Genomic DNA, 6,000 nt, shown 5'->3' with positions numbered 1-6,000 from the left:
CACACACTCACACTTACACACTCACACATACACACTCACTGTTGGGCTTTGCCTCTGCAAAGAGCAATCCCACATTATGGTGGCTTTAAAAAGAAATAATATCAATAGTTTTCATGGTCTTCCTGTACCAATTTGGATTATTATTTCTGTGTAATCACACTGAAAACATTCCAGTGAAAGTCGTTAATTTTGAGCTACAGTTGTTGGCAGTGACAGCACTTAATTGTTGAGTGCCTTCTTCCTTAACCTTCCTGGAACACAGCCAGGTGTGTGATGCACAATTGTCAGAGAAATTATTCATATGCTGCTAAAAAATGGTTTTTGTAATTAAAGAATATTTTGCAACCACATTGGTTACTTCCCTAAGAAGTGAACACTATCCATCCATTGTAACCCTGCTGTCCTCTCCTAGTCTGAATCCTGGACAGAGGTCCTTTTGGAAGGCAACACCAGGCAATGCTTTTCTTTTAATTTTTATTTATTTATTTTTTTATTGTTGGTTGTTCAAAACATAAATAGTTCTTGATAAATCATATTTCACACTTTGATTCAAGTGGGATATGAACTCCCATTTTTACCCCATATACAGATTGCAGAATCACATCAGTTACACATCCATTGATTTACATATTGCCATACTAGTGTCTGTTGTATTCTGCTGCCTTTCCTATCATCTACTATCTAGGGGGTAGAGAGAGAAGAGGGGAGGGGAGGGGGGGAGGGGGGATAGCAGGCAATGCTTTTCTTCAAAGACAAGGTGAATGTGTGAGGAAGACTGAATGCACAGAGCTGCCTTTTTTCAAAGTTGTAGCAAGACAGGATAAATTGTCCTTGGATTGAAACATGACATAAATGGGAACTAAGGCACAAGTCAGATGGCCATATCTTTATGGGCAATTCTTTCTGCAGTAGACTCTGAGCGGGCAGGATCTTGCCAGTTTCTTAAACCTGGGGACTAGATCAAGGAAAGCAGTGTATTCTTGTCCCTGAGGCAAAAAAGGCTAAGAGCTGGGTGGAAGGAGGACCATTCCATGTGCTGTTTTATGCTGAGAAAATGCTAAACACTTGAGCTGTGCCCAGGACTTAACTGCTGTGACTCAGGGTGAAACTTGTAAAGGCCAAGTCCTCCATAACTAATCTCAGTGGATGCCAATCCATATGCCCATCTGCAGCAGATGGTTATGTCCTGCAGCAGAATGAGTAGATGTTCTTTACACCTTGGCTCATGCCATATTCTGGCCCCTCATAGTGCACAGCCATCTGGGGAGTTGGTCAAAATTTTTGGTAACCACAGTGCTTTTCTCTAAGTTGCATTTTTGGGTTGACTTCTCAACTTACCAGAAATGATTACCAAACTTCCACCCCCCCCCAAAAAAAAACAATTAATGAATAGTTCTTGTCAACTAAAATGTTCTAGTGAAGCTCACTGCTGCTCTTCCATTTCTTCTAAATTTGAATGAAAAATATCTCTACGTGCAATTACTATGGGGTGTGTTTAAAACATGGGACAATTTGCCCATACTCTGAAGGAAGTTACCTCCTTATCACATGGAAGAACTGTCATAGAAGAGTAATGCAGTATTATATTAATAATTTGCAGACTTTTATCTAATCTACAATTATGAACAGATTATTAGTTTTAAAAAATAAATGGTTAATCAGTCTTTGATCATTGTTTTGATCTTTTTTTTTGTTGCTGTTGTTTAAATGTTTCTTATCATACTTTTAAAGCTGACAGAACTGATTGAATGTTGATTATCTTGAAAGTATTTTGAAGATAGCTTTACAATGGCCTGTAAATTGTGCATATATATGTAGATTGATACATATTCTTGATTTGAAAATATGGTATATTATTACTGGTTTTATACAAAATACTGAATAGTAAAATTGTATAATTACTTAATTAAAAGTATTACGCCCCAAAATGGGAGTGGCATAAGTTGAGGAGTCTTCTGAAATGTTATTCAAAAACATAACCTGATTTTATTTTAAATAATAATCATTCATTTGTTATAATTATTAAGAAAATTTTTTACCTTTTGTCTCTGCAAAAAATTTCCATTCCTTCTTAAAAAGTAAATTTTCATTTTTATAGTTTTTATACCTTCCGTTATTATTGGGTAGTGATAAATAATTTATTCCCTGCTCCACTGAATATTCTAGGGTTTGATGAGAATACATTCTTGAAAGAAATGAAAATCTCAAGTTATTTCACTTACTACACTGTGATGAATATGCTCCACAAATATATGAAATTTTACCAAGCTGGGGAAAATAGCCATAAGCAGTATGAAACAATTTCTGATAAATTAGAAAAGTGAGGAGAAAAACATATCAAATGTTAGAACATTAATTAAAATAGTCAAGATAAACATTTATATTCAAAATTTTAAAATTCCTCAAGAAAAAAAATGGATATGACCAAGAAAAATAAATGAGTCATTTGTATAGATACTTCTATTTGGTTAAAAGTTAAATTCTTATCAGATGTTTTCCAGAAGAAAATTGGAGGCAAACACACATAATATCACCAAGACCCTGAAACTTGGTTCATCACCTATCAGCAAAATTCATTGTAGTCTAACATTTTTGGAATAGTTAAAGAAATTTACCTACAGTGAAAAATTTTCTAAAATGTAAAATTTGTTTAATGCAACTACAGACTTGTTATTCCCATGTCACTAGTGTTCTCTTTGATTCACGTGCTTACATTAACAAGAAAAAATGAAGTTTTAAAACTCATTTAAAACAGTATATTCTGTCTGGGTATGGTGGTGCATACCTGTAATCCCAACAGCTTGGGAGGCTGAGACAGGAGGATCACAAATTCAAAGCCAGCCTCAGCAAAAGCGAGGTGCTAAGAAACTCAGTGAGACCCTCTCTCTAAAAAAAATACAAAACCAATATATTCCATCTTACTCCATTTTTTTCTCATTATTGAGAAAGTGGATATAGCATTTTAATATAACTCAGGATATTTATGAAAATTACTAGATATTTTACTTGTGTTGTTTCACCCAGTACATTTGTGCAAACTGCAATTTAAGAATAAACATTGAGAGCTGGAGATGTGGCTCAAGCGGTAGCGCGCTTAAGCTTGTGGCCTGGGTTCGATCCTTAGCACCACATACAAATAAAGATGTTATGTCCGCTGAAAAATAAAAAATAAATATTAGAAAATTCTCTCTCTCTCTCTCTCTCTCTCTCTCTCTCTCTCTCTCTCTCTCTGTCTCTCTCTTTAAAAAAAAGAATAAACATTGATGTTCAATTTTCTAAAGCTATCTTAAAACAAAGAGTATTGTGCCGATAGAAGTATGAGAATTTTCTCAGGGTTCATGGAGAGACTTACTAGGCAAGATATATTAGCTTTCTGATCTCCAAAAGACCCCAGGATTCATCAAAATTAATTTCAGACAGCCACACTGGTTCCTGTCTGCAATTGCAATAACTCTGGGGTGAGGCATGACTATTGCAAGTTCAAAGCAATGTTCAGCAACTTATTGAGGCTCTGAGCAACTTAGAAAGACCGTGTATCCAAATAAAAATTAAAAAATGGGCTGAATATGTGGTTCAGTGCCTAAGTGCCCCTGGGTTCAATGCCTGTTACCAAAAAAAATCAGTTTAAAACTACACTTAAGACACAACTATCTTCATCATTTCATCATAATTAGTTTCTTAACAAATAAACCTAACAAGTGATAACTATTTTTATTGTCCCACAGGAAATACTTTGCAGGAATTCTTCGGGAAAGAAAGGTCCTTATAAATGTTGCAAGAAATCCTTTGATACAACATAGTTCCCCTCATAGAAGACAGGTAGAATTGTTTTATGTGTGACCAGAAAGCAATTGTTGAAGTGTTCCTTCCCACAATATACATTATAGAAAGAAAAAAATTTAAATGGTTAAAAACACCCTGTTGAAACTTTCTTTCTGTTATACAGTGCACTTAATGTTTTTCAAGCTTTAAATATGAATAGGAGAAATCTTCTTTTGTGTGTCCTGCATTTTATAAGAAATTCTTTTAATATGATAATTATCTTACTTTATGGAAGGTAAAAATGTAATTGAAGACATCAAACATATCTCTACTTCCTTCACTGAAGTGTATAAACAAAAAAAAAAATAGGGGGTGACAGATTCAATCTGATGTAAGGCATAGTTCACTATGCCTTGCATCTGGCACTTGTAAGTGTTTCTGTTTTACTATTATTGTAATTGTCTCTGGATATCTTTTTTTTATTGTCACCAAAATAAAACAAATAAATAAAAACAAAAGCCCATAATACACTCCCACATACACACACAAAGACAAAAAAAATTACCAAAAGTTCTAATAAATTTAGGAAAGAAGTTGGATAAGAATAAACCAAAAGGTGAATGAAAGGAGAAAACCATAAAATAAGCAGAAGACTGGGGGTAGGACGTGACAGGGTAACATTGGGAAAGAGACATAAATGTGCACTTAAGACACCTAAATGTCAATACCTGCTAAAACTGGGGTTCCAAATATGGGCTCTCTGTGCTTCTGAAAAAACCATGTATTGCTACTTGGTGAAGGAGCAGAGCCTAAAGTTCTCTGTAGAAACTACTCAGTCCTGATTGAGTGGTACAACAGCAGGCAGAAACAATACATGAAATAAGGAGCAGGACTTGTTCCAGAAGAAGTTCATTTCCAAACAGAGGCTTCATTTCCACACTGGCTGGACCTGCAAGCAGCAGCATGGCAACCCAATCCACATTTTTAGTAGTTCTATAATTGTTCACTCTAGAACTCCCTCAGCTTCTCTGTACATTTTAACATTTACATGATAAAAGTTGGAAAAATATGCCTTTGAATTATCCAACAATTTTAACTATTATGCAAAGTTCAAATACTAAAAGGTCATACATTGTAAAAGAAATTCATATTCTTGAATATGGTGAAGACAGATACCTACAGAGAACAGAAACCACGAAGCACTGGCCCATGGCTTCCCAAGTTTCTGAACTCTCTCACTTTCTGTACTCACTTGCCTGGGGATCAACAGTTCAACAGAGTGTGGGCAGTCCATGGACAGTGCTTTGAGCTGTGGTTATACTGTTTTTTTTCCTAATGTCTGTGATATTATGAGATTAATATTTTTTAGAGGATAAAATTATATTTGTAGTGTATGCTATATGTGTATGTCCAAGGCCCTGTGTTAAATCTCTGTCATCAAAAATGTAAAATAAAAACAGAAGAGAGATGGGCATCATGGCACACACCTGTCATACCAGCATCTAAGAGGCTGAGGCAGGAGGATCAGGAGTTCAAGGCCAGCCTCAGGAACTTATCGAGGCCCTAACCAATTCAGTGAGACCCTGTCCTGAGTAAAATATTAAAAATGGCTGTGGATGAATCCTGAAATCTAGAAGTCACAAAGTTAATCTGCAGAAATGCTAAACCCAGGGGCTAAATGTTTGTAGACTATGTAACTCAGGAGGTACCTGAGGACCCAAGGTAGATCTGATAGGGATCCATGCCAGGGCTTAGGACAGGGAGTAGGACACTGTGCTGCTTCCAAGGAGCTTTCAGTTAGTGCAGAGTGCTTCAGCCCTGGCACTATTGATATTCTGGGCTGTCCCAGCTGTAAGGCATGGCGTGTGCATTGCAGGAGGTTTAGCAGTGTCCCTGTTATCTACTCACTTGATGTTAGTAGCACCTCTGCATAATTGTGACAAGCAAAACATTGCCATGTGTCTCCCCACAGACAAATCAACTCTATCATGAATGACTGTCATAAGACAAAATATTGATAATCACTATTAACAAGAACTATAATATGCCAAGTAGTGAGGAACTTTAAAATTCTCATGGAAAGATAACATCCATGGAAATTTCTATATCCTGACAGGCACAGTGGTTTACACCTGTATTCCCAGCAGTTTGGGAGTCTGAGGGAGGAGGATTGAAAGTTTGAAGCCAGCCTCATCAACTTAGTGAGATCCTAAGCAATTTAGCAATACCCTGTCTCTA

This window comes from Callospermophilus lateralis, unplaced genomic scaffold (assembly GCF_048772815.1).
Source record: "Callospermophilus lateralis isolate mCalLat2 unplaced genomic scaffold, mCalLat2.hap1 Scaffold_52, whole genome shotgun sequence".
Taxonomy (NCBI): domain Eukaryota; kingdom Metazoa; phylum Chordata; class Mammalia; order Rodentia; family Sciuridae; genus Callospermophilus; species Callospermophilus lateralis.
This window is presented reverse-complemented; position numbering follows the sequence as displayed.